Source organism: Corvus hawaiiensis, chromosome 9, assembly GCF_020740725.1.
Source record: "Corvus hawaiiensis isolate bCorHaw1 chromosome 9, bCorHaw1.pri.cur, whole genome shotgun sequence".
Lineage (NCBI taxonomy): Eukaryota > Metazoa > Chordata > Aves > Passeriformes > Corvidae > Corvus > Corvus hawaiiensis.
This window is the reverse complement of record NC_063221.1, coordinates 16,989,792-17,014,043: the sequence shown is the minus strand read 5'-3', so window position 1 is coordinate 17,014,043 and position 24,252 is coordinate 16,989,792. Positions and strand designations below refer to the sequence as shown.

The window sequence follows — 24,252 nt, the reverse complement described above, 5'->3', positions numbered from 1 at the left end:
TAGGAGGTTCCAAAACAAAAGCCTGGCAATTGGGAGTAATTTCAACAAGGGCAGTGTGTCATGGAAACGAGGCTCATCCCTTAAACAAGGGTTAACTGCCGCAACAAACTCTTCGGGACAAGAGCAAAATCTCCATCTCTTGAAACCCTCAGGACCATGAGACTTTCTTGAAGGCACATTTTACTCGAACACAAATTATCTGGCTTAATGCCTTAGGACTGGATGGAGTTATACGGCCCTGTAATGCAGAAGGCCAGACAGATGATTTAATGGTCTCTTCAGGCCTTAAGAGATGTTAACTTCCTCACTTTCCCGCCCGCCGGTACCAATTCATCCCCCTCGGCCGCGGGAACGCGGTGCGGTGCGGGCGAGGCTGGGAAGCCCCGCCCTTGGAGGCTGCCGCTCTCCCTGCTCTCAGCTGGGACCCGCCCGCTCAGCGCTGCCCCGGCTCCCTGTGCCCACCGAGAGGCATAGGCCTGGAGGAAGGGGCTCGGAGGCGTCTCCTTCCATCGCGGTGTCGCGGCAATTGCCCCCTTTGCCGTCTGGGGAGCGGGCAGAGCTGCCTGGCCGCTGAACACACGAGGGTTTCGGGATGGCGTGTGCAGCCGCCCGCCCCGTCGGGCCTCGGGGTCTGGCGCGGGGTCCCCAAGGCGCGGGGTCCCCAAGGCGCGGAGCAGAGCGTACCCCGGCACTGTCTCAGTGCCGCTGGGGCTCGCACCCTGAACGACGGCCAGGCGGGGATGGCCCTTCGGCACGGGCTGCCCCGGGAACCCTGTCTCCATTTCCGAAGGGCCAAGCCCCAGCGGGCGAGACCTCGTTTAGCATCGACCCTCACTCCTTGCAGGGAGCGGGCAGTGGGTCTGAGGGTGCTGTTGCTGCTCCAGGGGCGGGGAAGGGCTGTCCGTGCCACCCGACCCCGCCGTAGTGCACCGGCTCCGCCAGCGCCCACGGACGCGGAGTGCCCGGCCCGGGGCGGCGGCGGGCGGGGAGGGCTGTCCCGCCTAAACGGGCAGTGAACCTGCTGCTGAGGCACTCACACGGAGAAATGGGGGCATCCGACAATTCCCCCGGGCGGAGAGGGGAGCCTCTGGCGGGGAGAAACCCAGGCGCCGCTGCCTCCACCGCGAGGGTGGGCTGGCAGCCACGCCGCCGGGCATCCCTGGCCACGGCACCTCTCATTGCCCTGGACACCTCTAAGGCTGCTGGGGAGTGCCGTGGGGTCAACAGTGGCTCCCCGAGCCCATCCTTACCCAGCGCTCCCGTCTGCAGAAAGAGCGTTTATGTTTACAGTGCTGGGACTGGAGGGACATTTACAACAAAACAGTTCGGATTCCTGAGGACGTTTTCTCTTCCAGCTGCTTTCTAAATATAGCTCACGGCAATGCACTACCCAGCACCGTATCCTCACTCTGGCACTTAAGGAAATTCAAAGTCAAGCTAGAGAAAAAATCAGTGGACATAAAAGCAAGACAATCTTAAGGAAAACAAAATTAGCATCGAGTATTTAAAATCCGCGTCTACATTAAGGTCACCCGAATAGTGAGAAGGACCGACTATTCGTATTTTAAACCAGCTGTCTTTTCTATGGAGACAGTTGTTTGCCTCTTGACCCATCGATAGCTTATTAATACAACTTAATTCTGCAGTTGTTTCTGTTTAAAGAGTGTTTGGAGCGAATTGTTTCTTTTGTTTATGATCAAACAAACGAGGTCTGGTAATCTTATGTTTTATCTTCCTAACATATGGAAAAGCTATTTATCCCAGCCAATCACAATAAAGTGAAGAAAACCCCATTTTATGGAAAGGTATATATCACAAGTTTGTTCATCATTAAAGATATGATTACCAGTGAAAACCCTCCGAAAGTGGCACATTTATGATTCCAGGAACAGATGGGGACATCCATTTTCCTTGCAAATACTTTTGAAATTGCTCTACTGGTAGCAGTATAAAAATGATATACAGATGCCAGTGCCAACGAAGCCGGGACAAGAGGTCCAGATTTACACAGTAAAAGCTTCACATGCGCTCTGTCAGCTTTGATTGATCTGCTCTATACCTCAGAAACTTGTTGACTGGGAAAGGAAACAGCGCAAATAATTCACTGCAACAAGGCAGATAATTCACCCGGCCAATCGCTCCGCTCCGCTCCTCCGGGCGGTGACATACGAGTCCTCCTGCCGCACAAAGAAGCATCATTCTCCAGCGTGAACAGCGGTCGGTGTCACGGAGGGGGGAAGAGGGGGAGAGAGAGAAAGAAAGGTGAGAGAAGTGAACACAAAAGGAGAGGCGAGAAAGGAGAAGTTGCTTTTGGGCAAGGGGCACAGCCGTCTACCTTTTCCGTGCTGAGCACAGGCCGAGCCATTCAGCCCCAATTGTCATTATCATATTGATTAAGTTCATCAGAGAGCAATTTTAGGTTTAACGCCAGCGGATTGGGAGAGGGAGCAAAGAATTATCTAAGAAAAGCACAACATTCTTACCTCAGGGACGTTTCCCTGTTCCAGTTCATTGAGGGAGTTGATTAAGTTTAAATGAAGCAGACACTGGATAAAAGTAAGGGTATTGACCACTGGGCAGCGCGGTCTGCGCTTGAAAAGGCCTGATACATGCAGAAAAGCAAGATTTGCTAAATGCTCTAATCTTCAATCAAATCTTACATCAATACAGACAAAGTTTGGTAATGAGAGATTCAATGAAGCATGCGGGAGAAAGAATTAATCCTCTTGGTCTAAACTGGGTTCAACTTTGAAGCCTGCTCCGAAGGAAAGACAGTTATCTAAATGCTAAATAAGAAACTTATTGTACTTTTCATGGCATGCTAATCTTTTGTCTATTTCATCTCTATTATTTGTATGCTTATAGGCGGCAGTTGTCATGGTGATTATATCAAACCACTTCTGTGTGGATGGCTGCGAGGAATCAGGGCCTCCCTCCAGCCGTCCGCCGGGGCCAGCCCGCCCGCCCGCTGCTCTGTGCGCCCGCGGCCGGCCCCGCACCAGCGCCCCGCCGTTCGGCCCGCGGGGACACGGGCGGGGCAGGAATCGCCTCCCTGGCACCGGCAGCGTTTTGACAACACCGGCCCCTTCCTCCCTCCTTTACATCACCCAAACCATAGGGATCTCCCTCCATGAAGAGGTACTTCTTTTTCCTCCTTCTTTTTCTCTCTTTTTTTTTTCTTTCTTTCTTTTTTTTTTTTTTTTTTTTTGGTGAGCTTGCCTTGATAAGCTTTTGATGTCACAAATCAAACACTCGCCAGGAGGTAGATAATGGGGAGTGTGATCTCCTCTATTTGTACATAGACAGCGCTTTTGCACTGGCGCTGCCTTGAACCAGTGTCAAATTCCCCGGGCTTTGTTGGACTCTGCCCGCCGCCCCCGGCCCAGAGCCCGGCTCCGCGGGAGGGGCCTCCCCCTCCCCGCCCGGTCCCACCGGGAGCCGCGGCTGCCCTGGGCCGGGGCAGCCCCTGACAAGGGGAATTTAGATTCATGTTATGCAAATACCGAGGTGAGTGCAGACACTCTAATCGCGAAAGGTTTGAAGAAAGAGAAGAGGAGCCGGGGGCAGGGGGCGGGAAGAGAGGAAGAACGCAAGGATTTATCTTTCTTTTTTTTTTTTTTTTTTTTTTTTTTTACTGCACGTCGCTAACACTTGAGGCAGGCAACCGGCCCAAGGGCAGCGCTGCGGGACGGGCTGGGGGCACCGGCCGCCCCGGCAGCCCACGCCCAGCAGAGCCTGGTAGAGCTATCGTGGCGGGGGGGGGAAATTTCCAGGGTATCGATCCTAATTTCTCTCCCGGTGCCCGTGAGGCACGAACAGAGGCTTTTTGCACAGCTCCTGAGGGGAGGGAACCAACTCAAATAGGTGGGTGCGGGATAGAGGGGGCCTTCCCCCGGCTTGTTCCCTGCGGCATTATAATCTGAGCGCACAAGGGTGGCACCCGAGCTTTTATGTTTTTTACAAAAGTTGCCAAATTAAGGTCGGATTAGGGCTCCATTCAGGATTTGTGGGCTCTTTAGAGGCTGGGAGCTGCCCGTACAGCCCGCTAGTGCTTATGAAAAGCTTAAAAAGTAATAAAAGGGGGAGTGATCCCGAGAGAAAGTAACATGTATAACTCTTATTAAAGGAGCAGCGAGCGGGGCTGTGAACTTGAATAACTGTTTTGAACTTTAATTTGTTCATTAACGGGATTTGCCCCTGACTGTGAATGTTATTACTTCTCTTAAAAGCGAGGTGCAAATGCAAAGCCATAATGAAAGAGCCTGGCAAAAAGTTAAACGCCTCGTAATTACACTAGCCTCACTGAAAACTTAAAGTAACACAAAAGTGAAGAAAACGGGAGCCGGGTTGATGCTCTACCAGCGCCCCAGCCTTGCACAACGGTGGCGATGAGCTCCGGGCCCCAGCTCCCGACCCTATCAAATCCCGATAGCTCCCTAAATCCGTATGCACAGCAGTTGTGTTTAAAGAAGTTTAAATCCCCATAAAACATTAAAAGAAAATTCCATGTTTTCCTCGGTGGGGGAAGCCTGGTTTATTCCTCCGACTGTCCTAAATCTTGAGTGAAACACTGTGTCTGAAGTCTGATCTAATCTGCATGTTTGTATCCTAAACAGTGCACATTAGCTCCTCTCTACCCCATCACATCGATAGGAGATAAAACTCTGGAGCACGGCAATAAAACAAACTACTCCTCCTCTCAGAAGGTATCTGACTTTGTACCAATGCGTTTGCCAGTTAGCTCCGCGCTGACTCTCGTTTCATCTGTCAGTTATCCCTTTCCCGGGCTTGTCAACCGCGTTTTTATAGATTCGCTTGTGATCTGCATCCTTCCTCAACAGGAACATGCAGCCAGGTCGCAATTAAATATACAGATACACGAGCTGTTAGCAAGATTCCGCCCTCCCATCCGCAGCCGAGCCGAGGAGATGATTGCCTTGTCACTTCTCCTTTAGACTTAAAGCGCCTTAAAATTCGCCGGCGGAGCCCCGTGTTCGGTAGCCTGGCGCTTGCTTTGTCCGCCTCCTCTCGCCCCCGACGGCTCCTTTGAAGTCCTCCCTTCAGCGGCTCCCGGCGGCGCCGCGCCCGAGCCCGCCCCGCCCCGCACTGCCCCGCACCGCCGGCACGGTGCGTTCCTCGGCAGCGGGGGCTCGAGAATGGGTTCGGCCGGTCTTGGGGGGCTCCCCACGCTGGGGAGACACGCCCAAAGCGGTGGACAAGAAATGCGACGTGTCCCGGCAAGGCCCAGAGCGGCCGGACAAGCGAGGCTCTGCCAACACCGCCGGCAGCCGGCACCTCCTCCGGCCGGGCGGATGTGCTTTGCAGCGTAGGTGCATATGGAGAATCCCGATCGAACCAGGTTTGCAGTCATCTTTAAGAACAGAGGCAAAGCAAGACGGCGCCTCATTGAGGAAGCGAGTGTGAAAACCCTTCTACTAGTTTAAAATGCTTTCCTATTTCTACAGCTGCCTGCACCATAAGGAGATTATACTGTTTTAACACTAACAACTGGAGCCGCTTCAATTAGACCACTATAAATAAACGCCCTATTTTATGTCTAATTACTTTCTTTTTATGTTTTAAGCACCATTAATCTCATTTAAAAAAAAAACAAAAAAAAACAAACAAAAAAACAACAACCCACAAAACTGTTTAATCGAACTGGTACTCAGAAAAAAAATTACCATATTACTCACAAAGCACATAACTTCAACTCTACTTGCCAATTCTAGCGTGGACAGTCAGCACTGTCACCCCAGGGAAGATCTGAAAGCCCGGCAAACCCAGCTACCGTTTGAGAAGCAATAAATACAGTCTAGGCTTGACCAAGAAAACAACAGGCAGGACGGGGATACCATTTTCTGTGCTTCAACTCATCAGAATCGTAGTGTTAACTTGGAACTGGAAAAAAACTTGCTAAAATAACCAGGTCCCAAGACAGTAACATCTTAACCAAAAAAACCCCACCCTTCTTCTACACCTGTAGATGAAGCAGCAGGCTGGGCAGGGCATGAAGCATGGGTGGGGCATGTTTCCTGCAAGAAACAGGACAAACCCACACAGTGCCGTTCAGTGCCACATCTGAGGGGCCTTCAGATCCCATCGTCCTGCCACTGTATCGCAAAAACTCTGCACACAAGCAACAGGGCAGTTATCTGACAGTGTCCTTGAAGGAAGAGTTCCAGCCTTCTCACCAAGCAAAGGAAAAGCGTTCCTGGCAAGGGTTGCTAAGTAATGCATACCCAAGCTGTGATCTGGTAAATAGCTCGAGAGCGTCCTGGGAACAGGAGCATCACCTCGGCCTTGACGTGGCCACACACACCAGTACAGGCTGCCGTGCTCGAATGGCTGTACTGCGGTGCAGCCACACAGCATTTCTCCCAGGACCAGGGCAGGAACTGCCAGTGTCTTGTTACTTCCCCCACATCTCGCGTCTGACGACTGCTTTACATTTGAAGACAATTTGATATAACAGAGATATATCCAAGGCTTCGTCAGGCACTGATTAAATTGTTCAACTTCACCAAGCAGGCTTGATTAACCACAGACTTGGAGCTGGATGTCACCTTCCTACGAGCACCACAAGCCTACCTATGAACAGGAAAGCCTACCTGCAGGCTGGCGGGAGGATGGCAAAACGGAGCCTGCAGGAGAACACCCCCCCCCCCCCCCCCCCCAATCCCCCAGAGCCCCCTTGGGCTCAGAGGCTACTGGGGCTTCTCAGAGAGCAACCACTTATGGGAAAGCAACACCCTCGGAGCTCATAGGCCCGAGGATGTGTCACCTGCTGGTCAAGAGCCCGTCGAAGTCAGAAAAGATTTTGTAAAATGAGCAGGCATCTATTTGGCTCGCAGGAGGTGTTTTTCACCATAAGCAGGGCAGGGTGCTTACCGCTCCCAGCAAGGCTGGGGTGAGGGTTAGGTCTTGGGGGTTTGTTATCGGGGTACATGATTGCTTTGCCATAGCTTCTCCAGGCTGGGGTGCGTTTGAAGATGCACCTTCTGGCTTCTGCTCCGGTATGTCTCTGGCATCCTCACCTTTAGAGACAACACGATGCTTTAAAATAAGCACTGGAAGATTAATCCTCTATGTATTTCTGATCATATAACGCATGCAATTCGACCTGCAAGATATATGGATTGTAACACTTTTATAAATCAGCATTTTACACAACACATCCTGCTTCTGTGAGCTAACCTTGTCTTCAGAGCTGACAATTCCCAGCACCATTGCTTTGAAGCATTGAAATGGTGAGACAGCAATCTACTCAGCCAGAATGTACCTCTCCAAATAAGTGTATAAATACTGTACAATACAACTGGAGTTGATTTATTAAATAGTCAGGAGTTAAAATCTTGATATATTAGCAAAAATAACCAGACCTTTAAAGCCAAGAGGCTCGTAGGCTGTAGTGAAAAAAATTATTCATGTAGGAAAAAATCTGTATTTTGATAACAGTACTATCACACACAGGAAAAAAATCATAAAACTGTTTTTCCTTTCCGGTAGATAAACAATCACAGTGAAAAACCTTGTGATTTTGCACCATCTGCGTGAAATGCTTCCTAGTGAAGCGTTTGCATTTTAACTTTCTGTTATTAGCGATCCAACTTTATACTGCCGCATGAAAACGACTGCTTCTTTTCAGAGAAAATAGAAAGAATGATAACAAACAAAAGCAAGTCCTCGTCCGGCAGGGTCTACAGCCTGCGCGGGGACTTCCTGCGCCCCGGGGCTGCGGCAGCCGCCGGGGCCAGCGGCGCGGCGGGAGCGCTGCCCGCGGCACGGAGGGAGGCCCGCGGTGCCGCTCACCTGCGCGGCCAGGGCGGGACGGTGCGGAGCCCCGGTATCGCGCTCAGCTACGGATTTACCCCAGCGTCCTCTGCGCGTACAGCCTTTTTATTTTTTTTTTTTTTTTAACAAAAATACTAATGCACTCGGTTGTATAATTTTTTTTTTAATGGGAAATTATTGATTTCCACGCGGGAAATGCAGTCCGCAGGTATCGGTAGCAGCAGGGTGGCACCTCCGAGCATCGCCGGCGCTACCTTGCCGCCGGCTTCAGCGCCGTGGCTGCCGGCCGCTGCCGGGCTAGTGTCCGCGGCCATCCGAGTTCCCGCTCTAGCTCAGCAGAGATATAGATTTTTATATATTTGATAGGGATAATTAATCTATCTATCTCGTTAGTGATGCTCCCCAGCAGGTTGCGAGGGGACAAGGAGCCTGGCGGGGCGGGGATCGCCGAGCGGCGGGGCTGGCGCTCGGCACGGGCTCGGCGGGCGCAGGGCAGGGCCGGGCGCGGGCGGCGGGGCGCGGTGGCGGCGGGCGGTACTTACGGTGCTGTGAGCGGTACTTACGCTGCTGCGGAGCCGGGCCCGGCCGAGGGACGCGGAACGAGCGCGGGCACGGCCGGGGCGCGGAGCCGCCGCCGCGCGGGAGCGGCGCCCCCTGGCGGCCGCGGGGGGAGGCGCCGCAGCCCCGCCGGTGCCGGTGCCCGCCGAGGCGGGTCCGTCCCGCGGCCCCCGGTGTCCTTCCCGTGGCCGCCACTCGTGCCGCGCTCTCCTCGGGCTGTGGCGATCAATTAGCGCCGCCAGGCCAATTGCCTCACGCCGCGTCGTGGGGGACACGCGCATCGGGCGCCCGGGAGGTGCCCCAATGCCGCACCCGCGGGCCCGCTACTGTCGCCGGTCCCAGCTTCCAGCCGGGATCCTCGCCCGGGCACGGCCCAGCTCACCCGGCCCGGTCGCTTCCCTCGCCTCGCCTCGGCTTTGCCCGCGCACGGAGCCGCCCGCCACCCACCCTCCCCCCCCCCCCCCCCCCCCAGCATCTGGAATCTGCAATCAAGAGCCCAATTTTGTCATTTGGAAACACTAATTATCTAATCACGCCACGCTGCAGAGCGTACTTGTCTGCCCAATTAGCTAGGACAATTATTAAAATTCGGGGGCCTAATTATGTCTCAATTTAATGCTGGCAAACTCGCGCACAGCGCAGTAATTAAAATCCTCCCCTCGCCTCTGCCTTTAGGGCAGCGGCTGATGGGACCTGTCAGGGGCCGCGCCGCGCCGAACCAGCCAAGCGGATTGTGCTACATGACCCCGCATTGTTAAGTGTGTCAACATATTAACCTGAATTCCCTTCAGCCCCCGTAATCACATTTGGAAGGAGGAAGAAAAGGGGCTAAAACATGAAGCATTTTATTAAAAAAACATAAATTCTTTTTAATTATGCTGTAAGAGATCTGACGCGGCTTGAGCTACCAAATGCTGCAAGTCATATAAGACTGGTGCTTCTAATTACCAGTAAAGGAAGGTTTGCTCTTCTCTGTTAAAAAGACTTCCCTCTCCTCTCATTTAAAGCAAATGATCTTTCTTTTGGGTAGTGTATTTTTTAAAACCCAGCTAGTTGGCTTCCAGTGATAAAGTTGATTACCAGTTTTTTGTTTGATGATGGAGCACAAGTGAATATTGACTTCTGTGAGAATCAAACAGACGACCGGAGGCATAAATAAAACGGTCAGGATTTAACACTTGAAAGAAGTTAATAAAGTTGAAAATTAAAAATCATAATATTGGGATAATTTCCAAATATTTATTTTTGCTCTGCACTCAAATTTGATAGAAAGTCAGTGCTAAAACACAGAGCAGAAATGGAGTTAACCCTGTCATCTGCATTCCTGCCCGATGCAGCACGGGCACCTGCCACGGACAAGAAGCCCTGAGCCCACATCCCTCAGCAGTGGTCACTGCAGGCAGAAGTGGTTCTCTGGCCTTGCTGGCAGAAGCAGCACACCCCTTTCTGGCTGCAAAAACACAGCGCTGAGGAAGGTGGTTCCTTCATCTCCACTTAGTGAGTTCTCTGGTGTTTGGGACTACAGAAACAAACCTTAATTCCCTGAGCAGGGAAGGCCTGTCTGATGTGTGGCAGGGAGGGGGAAAGGGGGCCTCTTCTCCCACAGTGAGTGTCCTGCATCTTGGAAAAGGCCCACTCCCAGCCTTCTCAGATGGTAAACCCAAGTGCAAATCTGTGTTCTGGCTTGGTCCAGTGGCTGTCAGCATGTTTTCCTCTTGTCAGCAGCAATTGACTGGTCAGGTTCACCCTTGTACAGCAATTGTAACAGCTCATTGACAGACTAGTGACCCAGCCAGACCTGATAATGGAAAACTATTGATTTCTGTGGGCTCAGCAGTTCTAAAATGAATACCCAATATAATGTCATCAGCTGTCTTGGACTCAGATATCCCCTGGACTTGGATAAAGAGACAATTGCCTATCCCGACAATTTACTCACAAAAAACATACTGGATACAAACAATGAAGAGATCTCTCTCAGTATTCCCCCATCCCAATAAGCAACCAGCGATCAATGCTCAGAAAAATGTCAAGAAACCGCAGCCCAGATGTGGTGGTGACTCCAGCTGTCCCACTAACCAAGGAGGCCTGTGACAGCCTCTCCAGGTTTTAACCCTTGCCACCGAAGAATAAGCACGTAGGTAAGTGACACTACACTCCAGAGCCATCCACCAGCCTCTGGAGAGTGAGTAACGCAACAGGCACAAAGGCTGCCAGGATCCCAACAGGGATGACAATTTACTCCCACCTGCAGGAGCGCAAAAAGGCTTGAACAAGTCCATGATGCTTAAGTTAATCATACTCCCTCCTGTGTCACAACAAATGCTCTGGGCTGGGGAGGATATCACGTAATAACAATAAATTCTGGTTAATAAAAACGCAGTAATGCAAGGCAAAATTTTAAATTTGTACAGCAGCCCTTACAGAGTTGAGATGGTTTGGGATAAAAAAGTACTGCAAGTCCAACTGAAATTTTTGGAGGGGGGAGATCAATGTTTAAAGATTTGCAGAATTGGATGGACTCTTTGCCATAAGCAACACCATATCTAATTTTAAAGGGGAAGAGACATGAGTATGGCAGCCTTCTTGGAAAATGTTTAACTTGGGAGGGGGGGGGGGGAATCAATAGCTCAAAGATTCAAAAACTCAAAGCATTTTTTGGTCTTAGGGAGTCAAATTGTGGTCTTTCCTTAGTAGCTCATTGCACACAGATAAAGCAGCTGTCACTTCTGTGCCCCTGACAGAACTCAAACCTCACTGACACACTGGCACATCAGGAACACAGGGGGATGTTTACCAGCACAAGGTCTATGGAAATTTGGATCAGACAGATACTGGCTTTCTATGGGATCCCAAGAGCTTGCAGGAGAAGCTTTACTGCACCCCAAATCTCTTCCTCTAGGGCTTGGGGCCTTCCAGAACTTAAATTCTTCCAGATGAACCAAGTTTCCTGTAAGGGGTAGGAGGAGGAAGCAAAGATACTTACCCTGGCAGATGTCAGCAGACATTTAATTCAAGCTCCAACACCAGTGGAGATTAAAACAGCTTTGTGATCCTGGCGAAAAAATTCAAGTGACCTTGGGGAAACATTTTTAATTATGAACAACTGGTCAGTTTTATCACAAAAATACCAGCCCTTCTTGAATGCACTTTCATCTTTTGTAGCCTTCTGCTCAGTGCCTTCTCCCTATACGTGCCTCATCCCCTGGCATCGCTGCTGTCCATGACATGCACATATGTATGTGTTGCCTTTGCCTTTCCCTGACAACAGCCCAGCTCTGTGATGTGCTACATGCACTCGTCAGGAGGAAATGACTGCACGGATTACGCTGACATGACTGCTGCTGAATACCTTTCAGTTTCTACATACTTTCATTTTCTACACACTTCCCGCTGTGTAGCCTTGGCTCCCTCTCCTGAAGACAGCTCCTGAACCTACCTATCTCCACTCGAGCTTTTACTTCGTGTTCAATTTCCATATGTTGCTTTCAAGCATTTCTCTTCTTGGCATCCCCTCAGGGCCTGATCCTGAGAAAGTAACTATGCTGTACCTGAGAAGTGTTAAACAAGGCTGTGTGAATTGCCAAGTATACTTTGGGGTTTGCTTTTTTAATGATCATTTTGAATTAAATTAAATGTAAATCCTTTCATATCTTTGTTTTGTTTATCCAAAACAACCCCTAAACATTTCCCATTAGTTAGAATGAGGAACCAAAATCCCTCTTATCCATGTGGCTTGCAGAAGAGTTTTTCAGAGCACCAGAACCTCATGGGTGGTGCTCAGACCCAGATGTCTTGTCCCTGGAGAGGCTCAGCTCTATTCTCAGCTCCTCTTCCTGCCCATTTCTCAGAACCCCAAACCTCATGTTAAACCAAGCATAGATAACACCTCCACACTACTCCCTCCCTAAGTATCATGAATACTTTCAGGCCTTCAGAAAAGAAGCTCCTGAGGCAGGGATTATGCTCTGTAGTATTACTGTTGTCATATTTTCCCTGTTGTAATGTTCCAAGTACATTTATGTCATTTATAAACACAATTAACAGACATAGTGGAATCCACAATGGCCCAAAGAAGGGAATAACAGCAGAGTAAGCATGTACATTTTCTACCTACAACTATGCTGGCTGTGGTGACTCCTAACCAGCAGATGAGTAGTAAAAATGAAACACAATTCTGAATATTTAAAAAGTATGGCAAAGCTGTCCATAGTTCTTTTTCACTTAGCAGAGGCTTCATAATGATGTTCAGCTTTTCTGTGCCTGAAGACACAGAGCTTGCTTTCTCCTCACAGCACATCTCACCTCCTTCCAGTGACTTACAGTAAGTCATAACTACAATGACCTACTGTCTTGATCAGCCACCAAAGAAGCATCCAAACACGGTTATCCAAAATGAGCCACAGGAAGGATCGGACCAGTCATTATCCTTCCCCAAGAAAGGCCACTCCGATGTGGACCCATCTGCACCTCCTGAAGATAATCACTAAGGGACCAGCTGTCACGTGTTTTCAATGAAAGGCATCAAGGTAATATAGAGTGCCACTTATTTACTAAAATTTCTGAATCAATCTAAATATATATTTTACAGTGTTCAGCATCTCAATAGCGTGCACACATACCTGTCTACTCACAGGTCCATGCCTATTGTACCACGTCAGTGAGCTCTGCTCTACTGGAGTTATTGTCACTGGGGTCACAGTCTGCCAGTATAGGCTGAGAATTTGTAGGCAAATGTCCTCCAGCAAAGCCCAAACTGGTTTTTTTAACATTTACGAATTGGTTTGTGCAAATAATTGATTATGCTCTCAAGCAATGGAATGAAACTAAAGGGAGAAAAAAAACCACAAACAGATCAATCTGAAATATTTTTTTCTGGTTTTCTTTGCTGAAACAAAACAAATCCATACATTTTGCAGTGAGGAAAGTGCTTTGTTTCATCCAAAATGTTTTGTTTTGGGCACTTGCAACAGAAAGAAAAAAAATCCTCAAAGATATAAGAGGTTGGATTCACCACAGCTGCTGTCATTCCCTTCTTATCCCCTAACCTAGTAATTAGGGCAGTGACCCAGGATGTGGGAGATCCATGTTCAATCCCTTTTCTGCCTGAAGGGATTTGAACCTCCATCTCTCCATCTCCAAGGGCAGGGTTAGAGCCACGGTGCTGGAGGGGCCCTTCCCTGCTGTCTCCTTCCAGCTTGTCCCTCCTGGACAGGTGCTTGGCATCCTTGGACACCGTGTGCAACTTGGATGCCCCATCTCAGCCGGCTACAGCCCAGCTCCTGAAGTCTGGCATTACACCCCTGCCTCTGCCCTGTGGCTTGGCAAGTGCAGAGCTGCTCTGTGCCAGGTGGAGGAGTTTCAGTGGCTCAGATCACTCTCAGCCACACTGCACCAAAATGCTTAAGGTGCATCCATAACCAGACCAGCAAGGTGTCCTAGGTCTGGGTATCAACGCTGTAAGGCAGAATGTGAGTCCTTCTTAGTTCCATACCGTAATGCCAGGGCCTTCCCCCAGTAAATAAGAAATATGCTAGTATTAAAAAAAATATATAAATATAGTTTACATAAATATCACATTTCTCTAAGCCTAAATCTCTTCCCCTGTTTCTAATCACAGTTTGCTACTATTTTCAATTATTCCCCTAATGATTTTTTTTCTATTATTGTAAATTGCCTGTGATGTTAGGAAGGATTTACCTTAATAAGAGTTTAGTAATGTGAACTTGTTACTCTCTTGCCATCTTTTCTTGTACGTTTTAACCATAATCAGCTTCAGAAGCAGCTTACACTCACCCAGAAATTAGTTGTACAGTATCGAGTATAGAACTGGACACGTGAAATATTCAGCCTTATGCATATGTTTGCAGAGAAACTTTGCACATACTAGTTCACATGCATCATTTTCATGTCACCAGTGAGATCAGCTGAAGTTCTCTAATTAGGAAAATTTGGCACCTCAATGCTACATTTTTGCCAATTTTAGAATAATATTAATAATGGTATTTAAAATTATGTTCTAGTACATATTTCTATTGAAAATATTATCCTCCTTTATTCAGTTTTTGCTCTATTTTTTCCAGAAGATGAGTAAATTATCTGGCACTTCTTAGGAGCAGACTTTGATTACTGAGAAGCCTATAATTTCTTGGTATTTGATAACCTTTTATTTGGGCTGACCTCTAGGGACTGTCCAGACAAGTGGCCACACAAAGTCACAGTCAGAGAAGAGAATTCACCCATCCAAGTGTGAGAAGGACTCCTTTGTAATGAACATTAAAAAAACCCCTCTACTTTCATCTTGCTGTAAGAGCCTCTAGCACAGCATATTTACAGAATAGTAAAACAGAGCTTCAGGCCTTTTCTTCTCATACATCAGTAACAGGATTCTCACATCACACTTACATGCTCTGTTCACTGTATAGTTTTCTGCATCTCACTTCTCATAGTGAATAGTCTCAAATACACTAAATGAAATAAATCTTCTGCTACTGTTCTCACACAAGAATTAAATCAGGGCACAAAACTGGCTGAGAACATCCCTGTGGCAACTTCTGTCCCCTCCTCCCTCTGTGAGTTACCCAGTCGCTACCATGGCACACCCACTTGTGTGACTCATTTATTGATGCTTAGAACAAACCATTATAAGATTGCTATTTATTCATGCTATGAAGAAGGAACTTCAAATGAAATCCCTAGTATCAAAAGCTATACAGATACAAAGCTAAGATGCTTCCCCTATCAAAGAGCCAATGCTCTAAAGAGACAGAAGGTGGGAGGAAAGAGCAGGGTGTTTTCAAGTACAGTCATCAGAGCCAACTGTGTGCACAAATAAAGGGAAACCGCCGCTCTCAGAATTAATGTTTTCTCTCCTTTGCACTGATTTTAGAAATTATAAAAAACTGTGGGGTTACTAGAGTTAGAAATAAAAACAGTGAATGAATGGCTTGTTCTGGGGAAAAGCATGAATCACAATCCATCAAGGTAAACCCGGACTTTCATCTCGAAAGCAAGAAACATCTGGGATTTTTATACTCACTTATGTTGGTGGGTATTGAAAATCATCTGCATCTCATGTGCATGTGTGAATGGGTGTGTGCGTATATATATGCTCATTGTTTCATTTAAACTTTATATCAATCAAAAATATTAAATGGTACAGAAAAAGTAAGTCTTTCTTCTCATTGTAATTTTAATCTGAACTTGCACAAGAGAGGAAAAACCCAAGGTCTTGTGCTATTTTGGATCATCAGGAGGGGGTGGGTTTTTGTAATGAAGGTTCAGAGAGGCTGTAAACACTAAAGGAAGTCACTGAACTCATGCACCCTCAAGCCCAGAGATGCAGCTCCAGAATTCAGACACCCAAAGCCCAGCTCAAGGAGGGTGCAGCACCCAGTTGTCAGCACAAAGCCTACAGCTCCCTGCCTTCTCCGGTCTGCAACACTAAACCTGTCATAAACATACATCTGGCTCTCCTGAGTCCTCTCCAGTAAGGAGAAACAAGGGCACTGAGGAGTCAGGGCATGGATTTAGAGGCATCCTGCTGCCTGTGTGGGCCTGTGCCCACCCTTGTCCAGGAATGCTGATGCAGTGTTCCTGCATCAGTGCTGGTACTCCATTGCAAGCTTCCCTAGCAAACAGATTGAAAAAGGAAAGAAAGCCCCTCTCATTCTGCTCTCTTATGTCTCCATCCATTAGCCCAAACACAGTTTTGAAGTGATTCAGGATCATGACCCAGGAGTCTGTCCACAGAATGACGGGCAATGCATCAGTGTGATCCTACTGCCATCCTGCTTTGCAGAGAAGTGTGAAGTAGTAACACTTTCATTGGCTACTGACAATCCCTGCCAGGAACGCCCCTATTCCTAAGCCGTATAGGCGCTTTCAATTTAGTCTCACTTGGAGCACCAGATGCTCTAATTACATCATCCTGGTCTTCTATACGAATTTTCAGATGAACAAATGACACATCTGTAACAATGACAAGTACTATTTTTAACCACATCCACGATGGTTTTGTTTCAAAGCTCAAGAATCCTTTCCTAGCAGGCCCATTTAATGTTTTTACATGACCCAAGAGTCTCAGTGAGGAATTCCTGAGATACATTCACTTGTATCTGTTTACCAATAGTTGAAGGCACATAAGGCCATGAACATTTCTTGCCCATCTGCTCCATAAATTTTTTTGTAAGGCTTACTGCAGAGCACAGTAAATGAGTTATAGGTGATCAGCTTCAGCTGCTGCTTTCCATTTTTGCCACATTTGTTGCTCAGCAGGCTGCACGTAAAGCCCATACCTGCATCAGCCTGCTTGATACAATCTCTGTCCCAGTGAAACTGTTAGATCCAGCATCCAAGTCACTGTACCTGCATCGTCACTTAATTAGTCCTCTACCCTGGTTATATACAGCTGCTGGAAATGACCCTGAGGTCTGTAAGTTATTTTATTAGAATATTATAGAAAACAGATGTTTTCCCCCTAATCCTGATGACATGTTTAAACACAGCCTGGGACAATTAGAAATACAATGCCCTGGAGACTAATTATCCATCACTGACAATTTTCCAGATTATCCTTTTTTGTTCTCACATTTGATACTTTACCTGCCTCCATCCTCTTAGAGCGTAAAGAAAACTTCTGAAAAGCAGTTCTCTCTCAAATTGCTTCAACAACACAGCAGTAACATCCAACCTGACAAGTGACTATTCAGAAATAACAGATCAACCTAATTTAAATATTTAAATTAAAAAATGTAACTTACAGAAACTGTTTATGAAATCGCTATTTCTATAAAATATCCAGTTACTCGTTTATTTTACAGAATAATTTCGACTAAAAAAACTGTGTGGTCCAAGTTGTCTTACAAATAAGGCAACCCTTATGCCTCCGTATTTATGTCATACAAGGAAAAAAAGCTAAGTTTTTTACACAGTGCAATCAGAAGGAGAGAGCTATAAGGAGACAATTCCCCTCAGAGCCAAGACAAGAGCTGACAAAAAAAGCAGAGAGAGGAGTGACTGAGTTCAATTCTCAAAAAAGTTGTTGCCCAGGAGGAACACAGAGCAGCTTGGACTGGGACATCAGAAATGGGAGCTGCCCGGCCTGCTGTTAGTGACAGTCTCTGAGGACCAGTGAAAATTAATCCATGATGCTTTAAAGGACAGTAACATGTACCCGCACCAGACTTGGGAACACACAGTAGATGGCACATGTGTAGACGGCACAGGAAGTTTAGAAGATGGCACAGGAAGTTTGGAAGTGGAAGCAAATAAATCACCTCCCCATTGGTCACGCACTGGTGAAAAGAAAGCAGAAAACTTTAAAAAAAAAAAAAAAGTTTTAAATACGGGCAACTGGAAAACCGGTGCCTTTTTAAAGGACTTAAAAGCACAAGTACTCTGCCAGATGGAAGCTGTGGAGAAAACAAGCCCAGCTCCCACGTCCTTGCCCCTGCAGGACTGCGGCAGCCTGTCACACCTTTGCCAGCTCTCGAGTGAGAGAGCAGAGCTGCTGCACAGCCCCCACCGCCAGCACATCCCTCACCCACTGCACCCGAGAGCGAGACAAGCACGGGCGGGACATTTACAGGGGTGTGTCCAAAACACGCTGTGCCTTTGTCTTTAATCTCTTTCCAGTGACATACTGGCACACGAGGCAAAGTTAGGGGCGTATTGGCGCTTTTGTCGTGCGAGGCGCGGTGCCGGGTCCGGCCGTGCCGTGTCCCCCGGCCCGGTGGCCGCGGAGAGCCCCTTGCAGGAGCACGGCCCTGCGGAGGAGGCTGTCCCACTGTCCTGGGTGACCAGGCTGCCACCGAATGCAACTCCGTCACGGTATTTAAATCACATTAAAGCTTTCTTTTATTACATATCCCCTCGTGATTTCGCCCGGCTACATTCTAATTACCAGCCTTGCTGCAGCACACGTGGGTTCTACTGCTCGCTCCTCCTCCCATTTTATGGGAAATGGCTTATCTTGCACAATCCTAATGCAAATATTGCAGCAACATAACTCTCTCCTTTCATCTTGCAGTTGCCACTCTAAAGTACGAAATGTTTTCTGTGGGGGAGAGAGACCACAAAATATTCAGGGTTTCATGCATTTTTAGAAACAGCAGATCCATCTGTTAAGGCTCCCCAAAGTAGTTTAATCACTGCACTATTACATAATATCTGATCTTGAAGTATCAATATATTTTTCCACATCAGATGTTAGCTGCACCTGCTTTTCACAGATTTTGAAATTCTTTTTTTCTTTTATTTTTTAAAAATTTTTTAAAAAACATTTTGCTTTTCTTATGCCCCACCTATTAACTGCTCAAATAGAGTATTTTAAAGGAGATGTGTCTCACTAACTTCTCATGACTTACACATATTTTTTCTGAGCAATCTTTTTGGCAGTAGGCACAAATCCTCTCTCCAATTAGCTCACAGAACTAATCAGGTCAGAGATCATGTCAATTTTAATGGAGAACTTAATAATGTTCAGGAAAGCTTAAGAACTAGGATGTGGTTTCATTTGGTGTGTCCATAGCCCCATCCTTGGCCATGGCTCTGCCATCCCCCATTTTCCAATTACAGCACTAACCATACCTAAACAACAGAAAGATTTTATACTGCCTTGCTCTTGAGTAAGATCAAAATAATGTTAACCAAGGCAAAGTACCCATATGGTGAAAGGCTACATTTATACTTGCTATTTCATTTGATTTATCACAGTTCCATAGATGTAGATCCATAGCTCCTGGGTACAGGTCTGGAGATGGGTCTCATTAACCTGCATGCAGAGACCACCTTCGAGTAGGGAAGTAGTTCAGATCTGCAGTGTGAAGAGGGGTAAGAATCTCACCTTTGCAAGTCTTCTAGAATTAAGACAGAATTTTAACAAGAACCTTTCCAGTTAAAAACAACACAACTAACACTTTCCTGAGGGCAGGGGAAAGGAACTGAGAGAGAAAGTACATACAGGGAAAGTTAAAAAAAAATAGGGAAAGTGCTCAGGTTTGCTCTGATAATAAAGGAGCTCTCCATGACAGCAGCAAACAGCAGCTCTGGCTGCGGGCAGCACATGCTGCTGTTTCCTGGCAGCAGTTGAAGCTCTGAATACATCTGGTTCAATTTTCTGTAACGGCTCAATTTTTATTGTGATCCCAAACCTGTCAGAGCTTTCTCTCTGTGCAACAATAATAACAGCAACAGCAGAACAGATTTTCAGCTTTGGTCAAATTCCCAGAGACAGAAAGCTGAAATAAAGCACCTGTGGTGGGCTGACCCTGGCTTGACAACAGGTGCCAACAAAAGCCACTCTGTCACTTCTCTCCTCAGCTGGACATGCGAGAGAAATAAAACAAGCCTATGGGTCAGAATAAGGATAGGGAGAAACCACTCACCAATGGGCAAAAGACACTTAACTTGGGGAAATTAGTTGAATTTATTACAAATCAAATCAGAATAGGATCATGGGAAATGAAAAAATAAAACACCTTCCCCGCACCCACTCTTTTTCCTGGGCGTAACTTTTTCCCCGTGAGGACTGCAGTCAGTTCACAGCAGGTTGTCTCTGCCTTTTATTCCTCTGCAGAGGCAGGACTCCTCACACTCTTACCTGCTCCAGTGTGGAGTCCCTCCCCCGGGAGACAGTCCTCCATGAAATTCTCCAATATGAGTCTTCCCCACAGGCTGCAGCTCTTCATGAACTGCTCCAGCATAGGTCCCTCATGGGGTCACAGCCTCCTTCAGGCATTCACTGGATCCAGTGTGGGGTCCTCCAGAGGCTGCAGGTGGATCTCTGCTCCCCCCTGAACCTCCATGGGCTGCAGGGGAATGTGCTCTGGCACCTGGAGCACCTCCTGCCCCTCCTTCTGCACTGACCTTGGTGTCAGCAGAGCTGTGGCTCTCACATATTCTCTCTCCTGTCTCTGGCTGAAGCTGTACAGTTTTATCCCTTTAAATATGTTATCCCAGAGTCACTACCACCATCACTGATGGGCTTGGCCTTGGCCAGCAGTGGGTCCATCCTGGATCCATCTACTACTGGCTCTATTGGACATAAGGGAAAAACTTCTAGTGGCTTCTCACAGAAGCCACCCCATGACCCCTCCTGCTACCAAAATCTTGTCATGCAAACCCAACACAGAACCTAAATTCAAATCCAGCCTTGATTACTTGAGTATGGGGAGCTCTCACAGGCCATTCAGGCATCTCTCTCAGATCAGGACTCTAGTTCAGTGCCTAGCATCAGAGAGCCAGGATTGACATTCTTAGTCTGCTAAGGTAGGAGAAAAGCCTGAGATCTGTAAGACACAGCAAGATAAGCACCCCTCCACTTCAGAAGAGAAAAAAAAGTGCCCACTGTAAATCTGGGTGCTACAGCAGCAGGTATCATACACATCCAGATTGTAGATACCCTCCTGTGACACACTCACTGCTTTCAATTTCGAATGCAGCAAGAAGAAAAGTCTGGGCCATCATACAACTTCCACAGCCCAGCACACAACATGCATTGCAGCAGGAGCAACTGGAAAGCAGTTCTGACCTCTCTTCTCCCCACTCTTCATGAACTGGGTGCCAACTGGTCCATAACATAGGAAATTACAGAAACCTGTAGGTTGCTGATTTTGTTTGCTGCTGGCAGTGGAGAGGGCTGCTCACATACTTTTTGCACAGTTCTCCATCTAAATCTGAAATCACAGTTTAATATCCTAAGAATTTCATGCCATCTATTGCATTTATCTTTTATCAGTAAATGGGCTGAGATTCTTACCTCCAACGTTTCTACCAGTTTTTAATAGATATCCCTGTTTCGCTGTGCTCAAACAACCTAACCAGCTGTGTATTCACACAAATCATTCAAGCAAGTGCTCCATTTTCTAAATTCTTCTGTGATTTCAGAAAGGCCAGAAAAAAAAAAAAGAAAAGAAAGAAAAAAGAAAAGACAGTAGATTCAGCCCTATGCAGAAAAACCAGAAAGGTAACTTACGAGTTCAGCTCCCAGCAGCAGTTATCAAGGGTTGGTACCAGCTGTGTAACTTGGGAATTCTGGTTTGTGTAATCCAAAGTCACTCTAAAATCTAAACATTTCCTCCTCCCCCCTCCATTTAGGTACAGAGAGCTACTGTCTCTATAGAAAATAAATCATAAATCAGGCCAATAGCTATGCTTTTAAGAGTACTAAGCAGTACTTTATCTGTTTTCACAGTAATATAGGACTTCCCCAAAAAGCTTCATCACTGGTAGCCAGCGGTAAAATAAAGTCTTAAAGAACAAGAGAGATGAAAAATGAAGACAAAACCCCAAATATGGATATAAGCAAAAACTGCAGAAAGGGAAAACAAACCAAGCTAGGGATGAAGATAATGAAAGCGGTCAGGTTAGCAGCCCAGTGAGACGCAGCTAAGTACCGTTCCCAGATGGGAACCTGGGCCTGAGGGCAAAGAAACGAGTTTGGGATCCTGCAAGAACACTCACATTCTGGGTCAGGGTCTTTAGTCATTTAGTAGTACTCATGGTCAGCTGCAGCCAGAGAACACTGGGTTTGGTAGTGGAGGTTATTTCAATGAGAAGAGAATGTTGTAAAATGATGGATGTCAAATAGTAAAGGAGAAAATTTTTGGAGGCAATGAATGGCAATCTACCATGAACAGAACACGAAAAATCAGATTTCAGTGGCACATTTGTAACTGAGGCCATACATGGGAAGAGCAGCTCACATTCTTCCATGATTGGACTAATTGTCTATGGATTTATACACAGCACTCACAAAGATTCAGTAAATGTACTCCAGATAGCAAAGGGAATGGGTACAGTTGACTTCCAACACAAGAAATTGGATTTAAAGCCTCTTTTCCCTGTCACTGCCTGTCTCTTCAACAGTTTTTGGTGAAAACTCCTTCCTTGGCTGTTTGGCTATGGATAGTATTTGCCTTAGCTTCCTCTGTGCCAGGAACCCAAGTGCACCCCTGAAGATTTAGAGGCACAGCAAATGCAGCCATCAGCTAGATTTCAGGGACTACAAACAAGTGTCAACCCCAGGCTTATACTGTCTTCTCTTCTTTGCAGTTTCTCTTTCAACCTATGGGGCTTTTGTTTGTTTGTTTTTAAAAGATTTTATTCCCCTGCTTTTTTATCCAAATAAGGCTGTTTTCTTTCTCCTACTTTCACACAATTAAGTTTTTTCAGGGAAGAGACAGATGAAAGAAATATTTATTGTCAGCAAGACTTCTACCTGGGTGACACACAATTCCTTATTTGGTTAAAACACAGATTAATGGTGTTAGTTTGCATTCTCCTTTATCAGTCTCTTCTTTTCTGAAGCTGTTTCAAAGAGCACAATGGGATTCAGAGCTTCAGCATTTGTTGCTACAGCAGTGAGAATGGATTTGGCTGAGTTTCACAGAGAGATATAAACATGATTCACAACTGCTACTGACTTAAAGATACATAATCAAAAGTTTACATGAGAAATTTTCAGTTTCCAATAAACAGATTTTTTAAAAGGGGTAGATTATATTTAGGAACACTTACTGTGAGTATCATGTAAGCATGTTCCATGTTGCAGGTCTCTAACACAACAGAAGAAGGGTTACCATCACTTGGTACACAAACCTCAGATCTCCCGAGTTGAAAGTGTACTTTTAAGTGAAAATGTAGAGATGTATACAACATATGGAGTACAAGCACCTTGGAAGCTCTGAAAAGGCTCCAAGGCCCCCTTTGTTCCCGAACTGGACAGTAAGAGTTGAAATTTTGGAACATCTGGGTTTCACAGTTACTGAGGATGCTATTTGCTTGGGGTTTAATTGCAGTGAAAAGAGCATGGGAACCTGCATGAGAAAGATCTTTCAGGGCTTTTGTAAAAAATTTTGCCTCTACCTAGAGAAAAGCATCCCCACAGGAATGCATTTATTCCAATTTTTATTTCTAGCCAAAAGAACACCTTGTCAGTTCTCAGGCACCCTGTGCAAACCACCCTCATAGTCAGTGACACACTGCTCAGATCCCTCCACCTGCCATTCTGGCACACTGGAGCCACCCACACGTGAGCTAAGGCAGCCACCACCACTTTCCTGAGGGGGAAAGACTGCAGCCAGCTACTGGACTACAAGGTTTTTTCTACTTGATGGACTTGAGAATTACTAAGTAGTTTTATAAAAAGGCTGTTAGCTGACTTACGCTCAAATCTTGATAGGGGGGATAGGGCACTAAAGTTAGAGGTATTTCTTAACTGCTTTTGTAAAATACAAGTTTATTAGCCTAGAGTACAACTAGAAATGTAAATGAGCACTGCCAGAGTTCAACCTCAGCAAAACATGAAAGGGATCCCCACTCCAGCCCTTATTTAAAACAAACCCACACCCCAAGAGTCTTTTATGCTGTATTAGATCAACCTCTGCATTTTTTTCTTACAGTGTGTGTGAATGGCTGTGGTATGGCAATGAATCCTTTCACACTGCAGGAGGAGACCAGGGACTTGCAGAGCACCAGGCAGACTGGGTTTTTCAGTGTACTCTCTCCAGGTACATGTGGCAGACACTGTGCAGCCAGAGCTGCACGGAAAAATTGCTCTTAACTGGGAGAGAAGGCACCAGTGAGATCAGCAGTGAGACTGCAGAGTGAAAAGTGGGCAGACAGATGAGAGTCACTGTCATTTGGGATTCAGCTTCAGATTTGGGCCCTTGGCTCTGGTGATGTTCCCTCCACCACCGATTTTCAGCCTTAGTCTCCAACACTGGAATGTAAATACCCCCCTTCTTGCCTCACCTCTCTAAATTTTCAGGTGGCTACAGCCAGTAAATGTGCCCTCTGCATCAGCACGTGGCTGCTCTGGTTGGGGTGGAATTCCCCGGTTAAGTGACACGTGCAGTGCAGCTCACCTCCGAACAATGGGAAGAACACCAAGAAGCC

General features: G+C 46.9%; 1 long non-coding RNA gene across 4 annotated transcripts in view; it reads right to left on the bottom strand.

The window, feature by feature from the left end:
• The window catches only part of LOC125330396, a 13,794-nt gene extending 5,365 nt beyond the window's left edge, over nt 1-8,429 (bottom strand). For 2 of the 4 annotated variants that reach the window (XR_007205490.1, XR_007205491.1), the window contains exons 1-2: nt 8,358-8,429; nt 1,251-7,037 (exon numbers count right to left, since the gene is read on the bottom strand). This is a non-coding gene — a long non-coding RNA (uncharacterized LOC125330396). Of the gene's footprint in view, nt 7,038-8,357 lie in introns of all 4 variants that reach the window. The other 2 variants (XR_007205493.1, XR_007205489.1) reach the window with 2 other exon arrangements.
• Between the last annotated feature and the right edge of the window lie 15,823 nt (nt 8,430-24,252).